Below are 19,767 nucleotides of genomic sequence, written 5' to 3' on the forward strand. Positions count from 1 at the left end.
TTGTGGTATTCAATCAAGATTCTTTGTCATTTTAAAAAAGTCTTGAGGTATTCAATCAAGACTTTTCATCACTTAAAAAAATCTCATGGTATTCAAAATCATTCAAATTTCAAAGGATTGTTTAATAAATTAGATTTTGATGGATTTGGTGAGATTGACTAGTGAAATTTTAACAAAAAAAAGTCTTTCACGAAGATATAAGATTTCTTGGGATTGTTTTTCTTTAAAAGTTTTTACTATCTCTTTCTTATCCCTTCTTCCTTCTCTCTCCTCTCTTTTCTCCCTCCTCTCTCTCTGCTCCCTTCTCTCTTCGTCTCTCTCACTTCTCCCCTCTCTCTCCCTCCTCTCCTCTCTCTTTTCTCCCTTCTCTCTCTCTCTCTCTCTCTCTCTCTCTATATATATATATATATATATATATCTCTTCTCCCTCTCTCTCTCTCTCTCTCTCCCTTCTCTCTTCGTCTCTCTCTTCTCCCTTCTCTCTCTCCTTTCTCTTTTCTCCCCTCTCTCCCTTCTCTCTCTCTCTCTCTCTCTCTCTCTCTCTCTATATATATATATATATCTTCTCCCTCTATCTCCTCTCTTTTCTCCCTTCCCTCCCTCTTCTCTTCCCCCTCTCTATCTCTCATAAAAAAAAAGAGTATGTATTCAAAATATTATGATAGAGAGTGTGTTGTAATCATTTCTTTTCAATGAGTCCTTAAAATTCATAAAATCTTTTGAATCCATAAAATCCTTTAAAATCCATTAAAATCTTATGATGTAAATCCATTGAAATCCAAATTGAAAATCCCGATTGTCTTTTAAAATCATGAAAGTCATTAAAATCATACAAAATCTTTTAAAATCATTGAGACTTTTTTAAACAAAAATTGTCCTTCAAAATCCTAATCCAATACACCAATTCATTCCAAAAGTTTCTTTTTTCAAAGGTTTACAATATAATTATTCCAAAAAATTGACTTCCAAAGGTTGGATATTTTACTACCAAGTAATTTTAGTTTTTTCAACTTGAATGATTACGGGAATATTTTAGGATTTTTAGAAGTTCTGAGGGTGGTAGATATAGATGAGGAGGCTTCTAGTATTGAAATGAATTAGCTTTTTCAACTTAAATGGAACCCCAATAGTAAAATGTAACCCCAACAACACAGTATCAACTCGTCAATAATATAGGCTAGCTTACAAAGAAAAATCCGAAGTTCAAATTAAAATTTAATCAAGATGGTAACAAGTTGGCACTTGGCACCAGCTCGTCTAAAATATGCGATTAGAATATTTGATGGTAGAGCAATGCTAGCTACAGTTGCTCAAGCACTCTCTTTTGGGTACTTTCTCATCTACTAGGCCACGTGGCTTACTTTTTAAAAAATACTAAATCGCTAACCTCGCTCACCGGTTCTACCGGTTTAGAGTCCTTTAATTGAAAAATAAAAAAATAAAAAAACACATCCTTCGCAATGGATTCAACAGACATCAAATGGATTCTTCTTTGTCTTTCTCAAATATACATCAACAGATCCGAAGAGTCACCAATCTCCTACTCAAACACATACACCACACGACCTCGTTGTGTTTCAATTAATGGAAGAGAAACTCATTGTTCCTAAAAAAAATTGAAGAAAGAAAAATCATTATTACATGAAAGAATCACCAACAAATCTTCTTCTCCAAAACGTACGAGTACATCACACGACCTCGATGCTTCTTTATTACATATGGGTTCCTTTATATTTTTTAATATTAAAAAAATTGAGTTATTTGATATCAAAAAAGGTCTCTCTCGCGAGAAAATAACTCCACACCCAACCTCGATTTTGTGTTCTCGTTGCTTTGACATCATACAAGATATGCATGTTATGATATGTCCATAGTGCAAAGGATCTTAGCCTTTCGGTTCACTTTCCACGATTTTGTTGAGCTTGATGATAAAGACAAGTTGTCGCCGCTTGGTATGTGAACAAGTGATTTGAGAGGTTGAGGGTTAAGTGGAGAAGAAAGTTCTTTTTCTTAACGAAGTGGAGAAGAAAAATTAATTAAAAAATTTTATATTGAAAATTATAATAAATATCATCCGGTTGCACGTTACATAAGGTTTTAATTTAAATGATGTGGACCAATGGAAAAGCAAGTACCCAAAAGAGAGTGTTTGAGCGACTATAGCCGGCACTTGGCAAAAAGTAAGTCAAATTACACAATGTATGTAAATTCTACAATTATGGCAACATGAAAAATCGACAAATCCGATAGTCGATTGTAAGGGCTAAAATATGCTTTCTTTTCCTTTTAAAATTGCATCTCTATGAACACTAATATTTGATGTTTGTCTACCGTATGGTCCCATTGCCTATGGATGGAACCGTGCAAATGCCGGCTGATGTGGTCGGTGGAATGTCTTTGTAGCATGCCTCTCGCTTCTCATTCGTGTGCGAGATCGACTTGAAATGTCTCCCAAACTTTCTTCTTTGGATCCAAGAGTTCATCCGGATTGCCTTCATACCCCGGGAATGTGATACCTAAAGGTGCACAACAATCATACTACATCTTTACAATCATAACATTCGGCATACTACTACGGTAGCACCATTGTGTAATTTAAAATGATAACAAGCTCGATCCAACCCCTAGTTGTAAGGGAAAATGAATTGTGTTCTTCCTTACATTGGTGTGATCGAGCGTTGGAAGCGGCAAGAACCATTGCTTGGGATTTGATGCCCCTCATGGTTCTTGGTTTTAGGTTGCAAAGAACACGGACCTTTCGATTCCGAAAAAGTAATGAGTATTCATTAATCAACAGACAAAACATTAGCATCACGGCTAGTAATTTAAAATAGCATGTAGACATCGAACCAAACACAAACCTACATTTCATCAAGTGGTATATACTTGACAAGTCCATCGACAACGGTTCTTGTCCGTTCTTCACCGACATCAATCTCTTCAACATACGGTGAATCCGCATCGGGATGCTTTTCAGCCTTCTTTATGAGACCAACTCGAATATCAAGCCTTGTGATGGTAATTTACGGTTCAAGAAGGCGGCCTTGTTTTTGGCTCCACTTGATGATGCTTTTGCCGCCGGTTTTTTCTTCTCGGTTCCATCCGTTGCAAACAACAGCCCTAATCAATATAAGCAACCTTGAAACACTACCACAATTTTGGCTTTCAATAGCACAATTTTAATAGTGTTTACGGATAAATGCTATTAAAAATGTAAATCATAGACTCGTTATAGCACTTCTCATAAAGCGCTAAGAAAAACTTGTGAAAAATCGGGTTAGATAGCGCTTTTCTATAAGCGCTATTATTCTCGTTCACACTAATAGCGCTTTTTAGAAAACGCTATTGTTGGAGGGTATAAATAGCGCTTTCACAAACGCTATGTTTGGTCTTTATGAAAATTAAAAAAGGGCATATATTTTTTTTTCATTTTGGCGCACAAAAAATATAACACATAACTCACTCTCTCTCTCTCCTTCCTTATCCAAAAGTGAAGCTTCTCCCACCGTCCAAAACTCACTCTCTCTCACAAACACTCCGAACACTCTCTCCACCGTTGTTCATCAATTTTTTCTCCGACATCAACCCTTTCACCTCACTCTGTCGACCCATCAACCCTTCACCTCACTCATCTCCTCACGAATCACATTCACCATCCATCTCTCTCCGCCTCACAGCCCTTAATCGAACTCATCGTCTCACTCGTTCTCGATTGTTCTCTCCGTCGAACGGATCACGGCCCACCTTCATCTTTACCCGTAACCCGTCTTATCACCATCTCGTATTTACGAAGAGCCCGTCGAACTCTTCAAACCAATGGAATGAAACCAGAAATCAATTGAGATTTCGATTGTAGTAAGTCTCAATTTCATCTTCTCTAATTTTGGATCTCAAATTTGTTTTGATTTTAAATCTTTTGTTTATGGTTTTGATTTCGTTTTTTTGCTTTTTGGTTTGACCAATACCATAAAAAAACCCTACTTTAAGGCTTTAGTTTGACAAATATTGAAAAGGGTTTCACCTAGAAAATTAGGTGAACTTTAACAGATTATGGTTTGTAGACATGAGGATTGATAGACCCTTATGCGTCATTCATGAATCCTCGTGTAAGGTTCACAAGACAAGTAAAGATTTAAAAAAAAAAAAAAAATCCTTGGAGCCTTGTAGAATTTTGAATGTTATGGTACCGTCACCAATGTTCATGTCGATTCATTAGAAAAACATATTCTCTTTGAATCACTTGCTTGTTCTTTACTTGCGAATATGATCACTCTCTTCAAATTCATCCAAACAACCGTGCAAATCACAATGTGATTCCTCTCCCTTTAGATTTAGCGTAGATGTCTTTAGGAATGGCGTTTATAACGGACTTTTCTAAGCCCTCGATGTGTGTGCATGTGACTCTCCTCACTCTTGATGTTGATTGGGACTCCACATCGTTGTTGGGAGTGAGGAACCTCCGACCTTGAAACCAACGGCGGATGTCGAGTCTTAAGTTGTGAGTGATGAATCGAGAATAAATTACTATAAAGAAAACTCCGACAACCGGCATTACTAGTAGTATTGCTATCACGAGTAGAATGATGTTCGTAAATATTGTAAATAATCGATGAGTTGTGATGGCCATGCTTTGGAATATTGAAAAATGGCAATGGCATTACGTACTCACAAAGAATGGTTACTATGGGCTGTAGTTTTTTGTTCTGTTTGGGGTGATAGAATACAAAATATATGGTTTCTTTTTTTAACTTTGTAATTAATTTCATATTAAATACATATTATTCAAGTTTCCAAAATTAAGAGTCTTAACTTTCTTTTTTTTTGTGTTTTTTCTTTTCCCTCCTTGCCTAATCAAAGTAAAAATGTAGGTGTGAGTTGTGATGAATGTGTCATTGTTATAAGAGAAAATTGTGAAATATTAGTGTTTCATTTATGAATGTAATTTTAGTTAAATTACTACTAAAGTACAATATTAAAGAAGGGTATATCTTAGTTTGTTCCAATTTGGTTGTTGCTTGGAGGAGTTATCTAGTTTTGCTTTTACTATTAAAATGAACAAAATAGCCTGTACATTTTCCTTTAAAGTATAGTTTTAGGCCCAAAGAACCTATATGGGTGGAGAGTAGTACAACATGATACACGGGATGTCGTCGGTTTTTGATAGTAAAAGATTGTTCCATCAAATTAGAAGTTACTCAATTCGGCAATTCAAAGTCTCGGTTAGAAGTGTACAAACATAAAGTTATGTCATTTTGTTGGCAATGTTAACGGCGGCGAAGCTCGAAGAAAATTTATGCGAGGGGCCAATTATATAGAAGATTTTTTTAATCAAATATATTAAATTTAAGGATGAAATATACTTTTAGTTCCATAAATTATAATTTTTTTGGTTTAGTCTTTAAAAAAAATTATTCAATTTTGTCTCAATTTTTTAAAAATTTTACAAAAAAAAGTGTTTTTAGTCTTGAATTTAATCTCTAACAAAAAATTAAGGACTAAAATTAATAAATCTTAGGAACTTAACATAAAATTGCTAGAAACGTTGGATAAAATGCGTTTCAAGAACTCAATTTCATCAATAAATGTCTGTTTAATATTAGATTAATAATGTCTTTTCAAATTTAAATAAATACTCCCTCCGTTCATATTTATAAGCAAAACACTATTTTTTAAGTTCATTGAATAACTAATGTATTTGATCTATATTATATACCAAATACATAGAGTATTCAATGAAACTAAAAAGTAGTTTTTTACTTATAAATGTGACCAGAGGAAGTAAGTTATTTGCAAGAAACTAATTGTCCATTTAATTTGTCTATGACTATTGTCTTGATAATTTTTATTGTTGAAAAAATATTTCTCTATTGTTGTTATTGAGACCGGAAGTATCAAACCAATACAAATAAATCTATCAATCTTGTAGTAATATTTTTACTTTATTATTTATGCTAATTTTTGCAGCTAAACTTGTTTGGGGTAGCTCAATGTTTATAATTTGGGGTAGCCGGATATAAATACATACCGACCAATTAAAGAATAATATTTTTTCTGGGGTAGCCAAGGCTACCCCTCCCATATGAAGGGCTACGCCCCCGAATGTTAACAATTTTTAAAGTATTTTGTATTTGTTTCAAATTACTTTCAACATATAATTATTTGTTTACAAGATTTCAAGAAAGGGAAGTTTGTGATTAATTAGCAGAGAAATAATTGTGGTTATGAATGAGAGTGGAAGTGAATTGGTAATGTTTGTATGGGGATGTCAATGTCAATGTGAATATCATGCCGCTTCTTCTTCCATATAATTGTACTATCAATGAATGCATCTCTCGCTTCTACTTTTCATCACTAGTTTACATATATTCCAACACTTTTTGACAAGTAGTGTATATAGGTTATATGTAACAAGGTTATCAAATATGTAAGTGACGTGTCCTAATTTGATAGGCTTGTTTACAAATATTCCAACACTTTTTGACAAGTAGTGTATATAGGTTATATGTAACAAGGTTATCAAATATGTAGGTGACGTGTCCTAATTTGGTAGGATTTTTCATGAAATAAGGACAACTATGCATAAAATAATCAAGACTATTATATTGAGAGGTAGAGAAATTTTGAATTTTACATATGAAAGTGAATTGGTAATGTTATTGTAACGTGAATGTGAATATCATGCTTCTTCTTCTTCCATATAATTGTACCATCAATGAATGCATCTCTCGCTTCGCATTTCATCACTAGTTTATATATAGTCCAACACTTTTTGTGAGAGCTAGTGCAATTTCGCAAACGCCTATTAAATTACACTCACAACACAGCTTTATTCAATTAACCCATTAGTTTATATATGTCAAAGGATCATCAATTAACCCATTCAACATGTGTGCAGATACAACTTAACTTATTGGATTTGGTCAATCACTTTCACAATAGAGGCTTGTATCGTTCCATTTTTTTAAGGTATGTGCTCAATTGTTACTCATACAATTGTTTTAATTTTGTATGGCAAAGACTAATTCCCTCTATTTCGACTTGAGTTTTGAGGGACTAACTTTTTTTCACTTATATGATCGGCTTGATGGGGCTTATTTACAAATTCGACTCGGGTTTTTTAGGTGCCTTTACTATCAATATTCGTTAATGTTCGGCTTTGAATGCATAATTAATAGGAGAAATGGTAGCCATAGAGCTGGCTCATATGCATCATTAGCACAGCCTTTGGTGAGACTGCTAGTTCAATTAGCTTTCAAGTCCCCTAAGATAGTTCCTTGGAGCTTAAGAAATAGGTGGGATAACTGTTTGTTTTTGTTGAATAGCTTCGAGATTTCAAGTTACTCATATATATAGAGAGGGTAACAAATGTGCGTACGTATTAGCTAACATTGGTCTTGCTTTATTTTCACATTTACGGTACAATGATTTGCCTCCTCGTATTTTGGCGAATTTGCTAGGAACAAGGCTTGGTTTCCCAAACTTTAGATTCTCTTACTTTTTGGAGGGTTTTGGTTTTATGTCCCCCCTCATCTTCATCTTTATTTTGTACTTTTATCTTTTTATGGAATGAATTCGAAGATTGTAATCTTTGATTACATCTTCATTGCTTAAAAAAAAAATTGTGGCTGCTTTTAGGAGCTTTTTTTCATTGGCAATTGTGGATTGACTAGTATTATGACATTCATAATTAAGTTTATGATTAATTTGTAATGAGATTATCATGAATGTAATTTGCTATATTCATATTTTAGTATCTTAAATGCCATCAATGTTTTTTTTGAACAAATCAAAACCGCATTAATGTTAAATGCGTTCAAGTTAAAACTATGTTAAATGCCATCAATTTTTTTGGATGGGCAAATGTCATCCTGCTATCAATGATTTTAAAATTATAAAAACTTTGAACTCTTAATTTCACACACTTATTGAGTTTGACGGTGAAAATATTAAGATGTGCTCCACTCATACACCTATATACTTGCTATAGATTAAAGAAAACGTGTGTGTATAACCATGGTTCACTATGAAGATATGTGTCCATATAACTCGTCAATCTCGGGCGGTGTATTTCGGATCTAGTTCGGTCCATGGCTGTTACGATTTGAACATTATTTTCTTGATGAGGAAGAAAAATAATGGAAGGTGGCCTTAATAAAAATTAATGAATTTCAACAGGTAAAAATACACAATTAAAGACACAAATGTATATATGTATGACAATTAAGATACACATCAAAGTGCAATAACGTAAGAAGCCAACCAAGGCACTTTGCATAGTTCATATTACATAGGGAAAGAAAACCATACATCAAAGTGCAACAACAAAATAAGCTAGCAAAGCTACTTCATAGTTCACAACACCCAAGACGAGATGGATTCCTTTACTTTGAATCTTCGGTTCCATGCCAATTATCTTTGCCTCCTTAGTTGCGAGAGAGTTGTCCGCATTCAAAAGTTAGGGAATTGAGGCCCTCCACACTTGCAGCTGGCCTTTTTCCCAATTGTTTGCTTGTTGGGGTTTCGGTAACGTCAAGAGCTTCGTCTTTGTTGTTCGAATCACCTCCCACAAGAACTTACCGTAGAGAAAAATGCAATGTGAAGGTTAAACCCTTTACCGCATAGCAGGGATTGGGGGAAAAGAAAAAGTTTATATATCTACCACGGGAGCACGAACGGCAATTTCGGTCGACGCGCCTCCGTAGTTCGTTGCTTCTCCGTCGTTAACCCCCTGTGGTATAAACCGCATTTTTAGATGATAGAAACCGCATTTTTACAGGCCTTTCATTGTTATACTCAAAACCACAGTGGATGCTATTAAACATAAATATTTACTCATTCTTTCATTCTTTATGCTCCTATTATTGCATTAAAACGAAACCTATTTGCTTATTCTTTGTTAAGAAAACCCATACGTGGAACGATCTATAATACCTATTATCAACTCGAAAAGAGCTCATAAATTACCCGATCATCAAGCAAGATAATATGCATACGCCAACTTCATTTGGATTGAAATGGTACGGAGTAGTCCGGAGATTAATCACACGACCCCGGATTTGAAAGTCAATCTTTACGCCAACAATGTTTGCATATTTCGAGATCGTTGAAGCTTTTCCTACAAATCAAAAGTAGAATAATTATTTTTATGAAGTAATATATTCGTTATAGTAGGAATATGAAAGGAAAACATAAAAATGTAATTGTATACAAAAACGGACCTTTGTTTGCCATGAATGCGCTTCAAAGGAGCTCAAGATACCAAAGGTTCTCTACTGCGAACTTCGGCATGCGGCTAAACTAACTTGAGACAATGGCCAAACAGACCAAACAAGTATCACCAATTTAAAGGAATGGCATAGGGGCCTTAATACATGCGCATGAACATAACATTCGTAAACACAAAAAAAACCAAGAATTAAATTATGAGGTCCCAAAGGTGTCTATTAAAATTACATGCCTATGTCATCTTAGTGCACTATCACATTGAGCACATCAAAAGGAGAGAAATTTTGGCTGCACATTTATGAATATAGTTAAGGGTATGATGCTATCAAACTAAGATCATTTATGAAGAGAACATCGCTGTAGTTTACTTACCCTAGATTGCATCCTTCATAGTGATGCAGCCGAATCACCTACCCATGTTACAATCTTCCTTATGACTCGGCCAAATCGTTCACTGTTGACATCGGCCATTTTGCTAGCTCTGCCGAATGCGGGGAACAAAATGCATTTATATTTGTTGTAGCATGTATAACAATAAAGGTAATGGTCAATGTTTTTTTGAAAAAGGAAGTTAATGACCAATGTTAAGTAAGTCAATCAAAATCATGGTAAGTAGGAGGTAAAATAGCTTGTTGGAAAACCGTTGGCTTTTATATATATATATATATATAAACTACCATTAATTTCATTCAAAAAGAGTAATCAAAGGATTATCATTGCTAAAATAACAGTATGTTTCAAGAAAGGGAATGATTACGTAATTACAAAATTCGGTTGTTTGCTATAAAATTCTTGGCTTGCCGTAAAATTCAAGAGTAACCAAAAGACTAACAACTAATAGTCTCTTTGCTATAAAATTCTAACAGAAGAAACAATCAAAAGATTGACACCAAAATTATACACATATCTGAAATTCTTACCTACATTTCGTATATCAAATTCGTATGATATGTACACGGCTTCACCATTTTTTACATGGACACTTCGTCGTCATCTTCAATATTCACCGGCACCGTGCATGTGAAATAGTATAAATGCAAAGAAACATATCAACATCAACAAATAGAAAAGGAGAGCAAACAACAAAGTTTTTAAAATTACTATCTACCTTCATACAATTTGTCATCAGATAACTAAATTATAAATGTCCAAGCGCAATATCCATTCTTGAGAATGAAAATTCCTAAATAAAAATGATAGAAACATATACCTTCTCAAAAAGTTTTCCTAGTGATGGAAATAAGCCAATAGATAGAAGAAAGACCGAGAACAATTACTCTTGTCACGGCGGACGTGCACCACGGCAACCCCTTCCTCTAATCCACCAAAAAGATGCGGCGATAATGTGGGATTTTCAAGAAATTGGGGATTTTTGAATATTGAAAAGGGAACAAAGGGTAGGAAGAACCTCCACCCTTCATAAAAACAGTGATCCAAAATCGGCTTGATAAAAACGGTGATCCAAAATCCGACCGATAATTAAGACATTGTCCAAGAGAGACCAAACTATAGTTGCCAAAAACGGTAACATAATCTTAAAAGAGCTCAGTTTAACTAAACAATTGCCTAGGATTTGTTAAGGATCACTCCCTCGTATTTCACTTGGAACCACTTCATGGCATCATCTTTTGTGACGCGGTGTTGAATTCCAACACGGGCCTTGCATCTATGGCGACGACCTAACGATATCCGGGGCGCTCCACAACAACAAAGAAATCCATTCCATAACTACCGGTTGAAGGGTCATACACGAAGCAGATTGTCTAGTGTCGGGGACCAATAATGTTTCAAGAATTTTAAACCTTAACAACTATGCAATCAAACATTTATGAGGAGAATGAACCTAGAGCAAGATAACATAAATACGGGAAAATGAAACCAAAAAAGAAAGGCACGACAATGTCATTTCAAGGACAAGAAGCAAAATTGCAAAAACAGATAAGTGGACTTTACTTCATAAAAATTTAAATCACACAAATCAACCTAGCTCTGCATAAGTCCTTGTTCCTCAAGACCATATAGAGCAAACTTTATGATATGCAACAACGAGCAAGGAATAATAAAAAAAAATGAAAGAACCCACTAATAAATTTCTACATAACTAACCTTTGGAGAACACTGGAGTTTAACCACTAAGTTGTTCTAGCACCTACAACACAAAAAAAATATATAAAAATGAAATCTTTAAATTGGAAAAGAAAAAAAAAACAGATCCAAAGTGAGAAGAAGGGTGAAAACCTTGGTCGCTTTGGTGAGACGATCTCCACTCACCGACCGAGATGTTGTCATATAAGCTATAAGCCGTTTTCATAAGCAATCATGCATGCAAATAAGCTGAGTTAAAATCCAAACAGGGGGTAAACAAATCGATTAAGAGAATTCAAATTCAAATCAATAACAATTCAAAGCCAATAACAAAGACAAAAATCTAAAAAACATGAAATTTTTACCTTCCTCGTTGAATCTCATGGCGCAAAGCTTCAATATCACTTTTAATAACCGGCAATGGCTTCAAATCTTCCCTTGCCAAAGCAAACTCACTACGAACACTCTGCAAATGTTCCACCGGCTCCTTCCTTACCTCTGCAAGTTCCCTTACATCGCCCCTTACCTCGATCAAGATCGGACTTCATTGCCGCAACGGCACGTACCTCAACATCCATCTTAAGCGATTTCTCGTAGATCCGACGGACTTCGGCGACAGCGTCGCGTTCGCTTGACATCGGCGGCAGCGACGGAGAGCCGTGAAGCTCTTGTTGAGTGGCGGTGAGGTCTTGTTTTAAAGCGGGGTGAGTTGTGGCGAGAGGGTTTGGATTTCGCGGTGGCGGGTGGTGATGCGGTCTTCGAGGGCGGTGGTTGAGGTGGAGAAGGACGAGGAATGAGAGAGGCAGAGGCGTGGTTCGTCGCAGCGGGAGAGAGAAGAGTGTAGATTATGGTGGTGGTGAAATGTTGAAATTGAAATGTTGTTCTCCTCTTAGGAAACGTGTTTTATAAATTGGTCACGTGGAGCATCATCTCCTATTGGCCGGTTATGTGGTGGTATTTTTGACCAATGTGAACCCACATATTTTGAGTGTCTCAAGAAGGGTAGGATTGTCAATTAGCTTTTTTAAATGATGCATTTTGGAGCCCGGCAAGGGTATTCGGGTAAAATTGGCGGACCGTAAGGCTAGGGTTTGGTTGCGGATTGTATTGCATTTGTATTATTAAGATAAGATAAGATAAGATTATAGAAGACATTAGAAAATATAATATCTAAACATGCAATGCATTGCGGTTAAAGTGGAGTACCGGAATTATAAAAGGTCCAACCGTTTGTGTCATTTAGCTTATTGTGGAATATAGCCAGTTGTCACATTCTTTGAGGTGAGAGATATTCTTAAAGGCAGTTGCTATATTCTTAAGGAAGCAAAAAAGCCGTTAAAAAAAATACATTTTCCCTTTTTTGTCAAGATATTCATGTTTTCATGAAAATATAATGATAATATCTTATCATCCGTCTTAGTTGAAGATTTAAAACATAAACTCGCATTAGAAATGGATGCAATAAACACCTGAAACTTTAGTTTTCTTCAATTGCTCGGCAACATTTTCGGCGGCTTCGGCCTCTCGCACGAACAACCCCTGTCGGCTTGACTTCCTTCAAACTTCTTCCCGAAGACTTCTACTTCTTCATCTTTACGGTAAAGGATTTTGAATACATCAATGACTCGAAAGCAAAAACACAACTTCAATCCCTTTAGTAATTTTCAAAGATTGCCACATACCGGCTCCTCGAACAATGGCTTTGATGTTCCAATTTTATGACCAGCACTTAGGAGATCCCGGGGTCTTTTTACTCTATCAACGTCTCCTTTATCATCGAAAGTGAAAGATGCGTGTCCACGTACAACTTTAGTTGCTTGAATACCTTTGTGCCGAGAAAACGAGAGAAGATCAAAGTCTTGGAATATAATAGGAACCAAGAATTGAAGTCAAAAGAAAGAACAATTTTATTGAGAAAATAAGAAAGAATAGGAGAGAAAACTCTCCTCCAAGGGTTCCCCCTTGTAGAATTAAGTCACTACTCTATTCACTGAATTTACAAAATACTCTATTCACCGAATTTACAAAATACTCAATGATACCTGTAACACCCATACTAAACGTATCTAGAAAGTTTAGCATGTGCGTTATCTTTAGTACCGGATACATTAAAATTTACAACATAAAAACTTCGAATGAATATTATACATCAATAAGCGCTCGTACAAATTGATACAACACCTCTTGTCTAATATAATAACAAATACATCCTTGAAAATCCATATCCATTCCGCGGCGTATACGAACGAGCATTTGCTGAAATATCCATCCGGCAACTAACTTGACGTCCAACTCCGTTTATCCGAAACAAATAAGGATTGGGATGAGACATAATGTCTCAGTGAGTTCCACCTAATTCTAGGCTATAGGCAACCTCAAGGGAAACCTACGGTCGCCACGTGTCTACTTTTACAACCCGACGGTTGATTATACGTGTGTGGGGACTTGCATGCTTAGACGGTTGTGCATACTAGGACCGTCATAAAATCATCTTACTTGTTATGGGCTTACTACCATCATATGTGTCATGGCGGTCAAGGGATCCTAGGGCCGCTAACTCAAGATACGTTAAACGCATCAAGACTTAACATACATATTCATGACACAATCCTAAACCGGACGATTAGGGAACCTAAGATCGTCATCGGCATAACATTCTTTACTTGATCTATTTCATATCTTATACTTGTCTAATAGCATCTCGTGCTATTGCTCATAAACATAATCTTACATAAATTCGTTTCTTGCAACATAAACATAAATAAAGTCGGGGTCATACTTGGTTAGCGTTGAACAAACATCATTATCTTGGTTCATTTTACGGATAGTCCCGAGTGGAGTAACCCCGAGATCAATCCCATACATGACCGATGTACGTACATCGGACTCCCTCGGTGTCGTGCGGGTCCCTTGCGGCTTAAACCGTTCCCCTTAGGTCGAGAACCTCCCGTATCCCCCGGCGTGGATAACAAGAGACACGAGCACCTACGTCTTGTTTACTCGGTGACATGCGGGTCCCTTACGGCTTAAATCGTTCTCATAATGAGAACCCCTTGTATCCCCCGATGTGGATATCAAGAGACATGTCACCTACACTTATTAGTCATAGTCTTGTCGTACATAAGTTAAACATATTCATACTTGCTTATTTACCTCGGTACCTTAATCGATCCGATTGGCGGTAAATTATACTTATTCATATACATACTTAATCATGGTGGAGAGAAATAACTTATCAATCCACGGCTTATACTTGCTAAGTCATACTTGTTCATATGCGAAGAGAATACACTTCGCGTCTTATCATTCTAAGGATTCATGCTAACTAGCTAATTCTCGACGACTATGTCGAGGCTCTAGTTTTCCCATGCTTATGGATAACTTGCTACCCAATTCTTATCATACTATACCCTCATAGCCATGCTTGCCTTACATGTTAAGATTGCCATGATTTTGATTCAAGATCATTGGATGTTATGTGCCTTTTTCCATAATTTCCGATAACCGAAATTACCATGGATCCAAGTTCCGAGCCATTTAGAAAATATAGGTTTTTGATAAAGTCAAGTATGTTCCAAGAGAAAAGCAAGTGAAAACAAGACAAGAATACACCGAAACGATCGCTACGGACCCCCACGCGATCGCCCCTAAGCACCCGAACGCGGAACAACGCGAGCGTTGTCCCGTCCGGGGCGCTCGGCGCCGAGAGGGAGGGCGCCTAGCGCTAGCTCCCTGACTTGTGGGCGCCTAGCGCCCTTGGTCGAGCGCGCCGCCGCGAATTCTGCGTTTTCGGTGATTTCGGCCGCGGGTTTTTGCCATTTTCGACCCAAAACTCGTCCAATTTGACCCCGTAATGCACCAAACATATCCAACAACTTGTATAGGCTTAATTAAGCATATATCATGGCAATTTCAACATATAAATTTAGCGAGGAATGGCTTTGGGGTACTAAAGTTTCATGAACACTAACTTACATAAAACATGTTTTGCTTGCAAATTAACATATATTCCCAATGGTGGGTTCTATCTAAGAACTCACCTAACATGTTGTGAACTTGATTCCCAAACCTCATGCATCATCTTCACTTCCATGACCAAACCCTAGCTTGGTTCAACAAACTTCCAAAGCCTTAGCTCATCATCCCATCTTCAAAACATCTTTCTCTTTGTTTCATGATCATGAAGAATTATGGCTTAACATAGCTCAACTTCCATTCCACACCAAACCCTAACTCCTCTTGGAATCTAAGAATTGAAGCTCAATCCCAATCCAAGCTTTTAGTGACAAAGGATCTTGAATGAATCTTTTATAGCATGATTCTTGGTTTAGAAGAAGTAGAGAAAGATTGGTGGAGTGAGGGAGAGGAGGGCGTGAGAGATAGAGAGGGAGGAAGAGAAAAGCCTTGCCAAAACTTGGAAAGAAAAAGAATAAGGAAAGTGAAGATATTTTGGGCCATAAACCAAATAAATATCCTTTCTCTTGCAATTACCAAATTGCCCTTGGTCTTAAGCGTGTTAAACATGAAATCGATACTTAACTCGTGCCCGAGTAACATTCCGTAATAAAATTCCATCATACTTATTTTCATTAACTAACTTTTCCATGAATTTGAGTCCTCTCGATATATTTATCGTGTAAAATTGCCATTAGGCCGACGAGCGGGATGTTACATACCCTCTCTAACTCCAAAACCTCCCCTCATTAACTAATAATTTCCCACGACCAACTCCTCAACTCATAACAAAATCCTCCATTTTCTATATCTTAACAAAATAAGTAATCAAAATACCAACAAAACAGAATACAAATATGTATGGAAGTTATATTACCTCAAGACCGAAAGATGGCATAAAAGGTTCCAACAAACAAGCAAGAAGATACACAATCCGGCGGCAGTTTTCATAACAAGGGAGCGAGAGAGATTGGTTTTGCTTGTAAAGACGCCAAAACTCGGCTTCCTACAAAGTTTATTGCACAAGTTACACCGCCATTTAACATCAGCATCAATAGTATAAAATTCGGGGGGGGGGGGGGGGGGGGGGCAAAAATAGGGAACTTAGCAATTCCAAAGTTACCCGCAAATATGCATTCCCCTCACCAGATATGCTCATTGCAATTTTTACAAGTTTTGCAAAAAGAAATAATATCGGACCGTAGTAATACACATATTCAAAGTAAACAAGTGCATTACGGTCGATTACAAGCTTGTTTAATTGCGGTTTATACAAATTTTGTTATAAAAAAACTTATTCAAGCGTACAACTTATTATTGTTTTCTATCTTTTTGAACAAAAAATATGACCGGCCTAGTGTTGTTAGTTTTTTTCTTCTCATTTTTTAATGTTTGTTGCCACTCACTTCCACACGAAAGCCGCCACCTCGACACTATTCACTACCACCCTCCACCATTGTCATTACCACCTCCATTATCCTTGCGGACAACCACAACCCGTGGAAGCCGGTCCCTCCCACCATTGCTGCCGAAAATAAGACCCTATATCACCGTCGCAGCCTAATAACCTCCACTGCTCGGCATGTTTCACCCTTGCAGTTTGACACCCTCCACCGTCACCGTCATCTAGGACCCTTTGCCGCCATGCCACCACCACCATCATCGGCAAGAACGCTCCACTTTCTAAAACATTATCTCAACAAATTTACCACAAACTTTTTTTATCTCACCATTTAAATTGTTTTCAAACCAACAACAACAACAACAACAAGCCTTATCCCACTAAGTTGCATCGGCTACATGGACTAAATTAGAGCATAATGTTCTATCTCGTTTTTAAACCAACATTACCAGATATTTTTCTTTCGTTTTGTTATGAAAGCAAATTTTCAAATTTGTTTAATAAAACAGATTTCAATATTAAGAAGGAAAAAAAAACACGATCGAACATGTCCTACGGTGCCGGCTACCTTCTCCATTGACTCTATGTATTGCTCCATATATGCGGCAACTTTGTTGGCAAATTTTTTGGTTGGATCATGGGAGTCGCCACTTACATCATCGGGAACGGTGGGAATAATGGAATCATATCCTTGACCTTTACAAGACAAAGTTAGCATGTAAATAGAATGACAAGAAGCGGCAATAAAAGAAACTTTAATAAATACAGGTAATAATGAAGAAAGGAAGAGATATAAATCTTCGACTTCCCATACAGGACAATTGTTAATCAATAGGTCCAAGATACTCACAAATTCCTCATGTATGTAATTCCTAATCATTTGTAGCAACTAGCATTTAATCGAGATATTTCAAGAGAAAAATTACCATAGTGTTATTACATTCCATGGTGATATGTAATTGATAACACGAATTTGCTATACTATTCCTTGATTAAAATTAACATAACACCCGTAGGATTGATGCGGCGTAGTAGAGAACACTTGGTTGCCCCGTGATCCGTCACAGCTTGCATGTTATAGTATTAAATATACCGAAGTGTTGGAAACTCTTAAAATTATCACTATTTCACTTGAGCAATTACAATACCTGTTGAAACAAGACCAATCCCGCACTTATCACAATGGCCTTCCGACATTTTCCACGAAACATTTCCCCTAAGGTAACATCATTTTCTTCACATAAATAAGAAAACTTCTGCCATAATCTCATCTACTTGCCGAGAAGCAGAATCATGAAATGTAGGACCTTGAAGCCGGCACAAACTACGAATTGCGGTGTCTTTCAAAGTCCGAAGATCCCCCTTTTTCCGTATAGCACGTAAAAGTATCCACCTTGGAGAAGCCGGAAGCCACCACATTCCAAATCCCATTATTACCGCAACAGGACTACTAATTCCAAACATATACCGCCATCCAACAACCTGTCTACCAACAAGCTACCTAGTCCATACCCGGCCCGCACACGTACGCAACATATGGCCATTTTTAGTAACACCTAGAAGCTCGAACAGAAGGTAATTTGATAATAGAAGATTATCATTGAAGAAGCTTTACATGAAGGAGTAGAAGGAAAAACTAAATATTTGATTGCTTTTCTCGCATTTATAGAACGTACATGAAAATTCAAGGTTCAACCGTAAAAGTTCGAGAACTTACAACAATTCCGATTACTATAAAGAACTCTTTCAAAGAGACTAGTTGTCCACGGATTGGCGTTGGAGCTGTCTCTCGCAATGTACATTGGAGCAGCATGCATTGCCTAAAAGAGATGGAATGAACACATAAAATATACAACACATTATTTAAAGTGGTTAATAGGGTTTTACCCCCGCCATTTTCGGGGCTTTTTGGTTTACCCCTTGTGGAAAAAAACTTGAAGATTCCCCCCTGTAAAATAAAGATTCTTTGGTTTACCCCCTATAGTCAACGATCGGCATCCGACCGGATAAATTTGATGACGTGGCGTGCCGACATGGTATTTTATTTACTTTTTTATTTTTTAATTTCCACGTGGCAAAATTAATTTTTTTTTATAAACCCAAAAAATCTTTTTATTTTAAAAAAAAAAAAATTTGACAAGAAAAAAAATTATATTTATCATTTATATGTCCTTTTTATTTTTATTTACAATTAAAAAAAAACTTAAAAACAAAAAAATCATCTTTCTCTCTTCTCTTCATCCTTTTCTTCTTCTTTTTCACTCCTTCAACAACAACAAAAACAAGAAGAAGAAGAACAACAAAATCAAATCAATCATATCTTCTTCAACCCAATTTCAAACCAGGAAAACAAAATCGAGATGGAAAAGATTTATTCAAAAACCCCAATTTTTCAAATCCCTAAAATCCTAAAATCCCCAAATTTCTCTTGTAAAATTCGAATTGGACATGATTTTGATTCCTATTCTTCTTCTTCTCTGAACAGGGGCGCATTTTGTTTCCTTCTTCTTCTTCTTTTCAAAAAAATGAAAAAACGGTTGTTCAATTTTTTCTTGCCCGGATTGAGTTTCTATGATGTTGTGTAGTTTATAGAAAACATGATGAGATTGATGTGTTGTTGTTGTTCAAATTTTGTTTTTATGATGTTGTGTAGTTTATGGAAAAGATGATGAGATTGATGTGTTGTTGTTGTGGATTGTTGTGTGTTGATGTTGTGTTGATGAAGGAGGAGAGAAGAAGAAGAGAAGGCGCCGGAGAAAGAAGAGGAGAAAAAAATTAATTTTAAAGTTTTTTTAATAATCTTGATTTTTTTAAGTTATTTTTTAAGTTATTTTATAAGTGAGATGTAATAAAAAAAATTAAAAATTAAGAATCTGGAAATGGGATTGTTGGAGAAGAAGAGAGAAAAAAATGGGATTTTTTTTTTAATTTATCGAGGGTATTTTAGGTATTTCATCTTTTTAACATAATTTTTAAAATTATATAATCTGAAAAATTATATTTTTATGGAAAATTATATAATCTGAAAATTCTATTTTTATTTTAATTGTCAAAATCTTAATTTCATTTTTTTCGAGAGAAATTAAATATAGAAAAAATTC

The 19,767-nt window shown here is 36.1% G+C and overlaps 2 pseudogenes across 2 annotated transcripts; both read right to left on the reverse strand.

The window, feature by feature from the left end:
- Positions 1–2,180: 2,180 nt before the first annotated feature.
- Positions 2,181–18,097, reverse strand: LOC146899359 (putative methionine--tRNA ligase; annotated as a pseudogene). Its single transcript, XR_015023194.1, has 11 exons — positions 17,946–18,097; positions 17,815–17,882; positions 17,236–17,362; positions 16,725–16,904; positions 16,388–16,455; positions 16,142–16,270; positions 12,989–13,135; positions 12,780–12,901; positions 2,865–3,120; positions 2,623–2,767; positions 2,181–2,516 (listed from the first exon to the last, which is right to left on the reverse strand). The product of XR_015023194.1 is annotated as a putative methionine--tRNA ligase (transcript).
- On the reverse strand, positions 8,167–12,549 carry LOC146899360 (protein FLC EXPRESSOR-like; annotated as a pseudogene). The gene is made up of 6 exons (XR_015021530.1): positions 12,517–12,549; positions 11,676–12,196; positions 11,332–11,526; positions 9,219–10,408; positions 8,965–9,115; positions 8,167–8,728 (listed from the first exon to the last, which is right to left on the reverse strand). The product of XR_015021530.1 is annotated as a protein FLC EXPRESSOR-like (transcript).
- Positions 18,098–19,767: the final 1,670 nt, after the last annotated feature.

This window comes from Medicago sativa, chromosome 8, assembly GCF_051527215.1.
Source record: "Medicago sativa cultivar Bolivia chromosome 8, Bolivia_mono, whole genome shotgun sequence".
Taxonomy (NCBI): domain Eukaryota; kingdom Viridiplantae; phylum Streptophyta; class Magnoliopsida; order Fabales; family Fabaceae; genus Medicago; species Medicago sativa.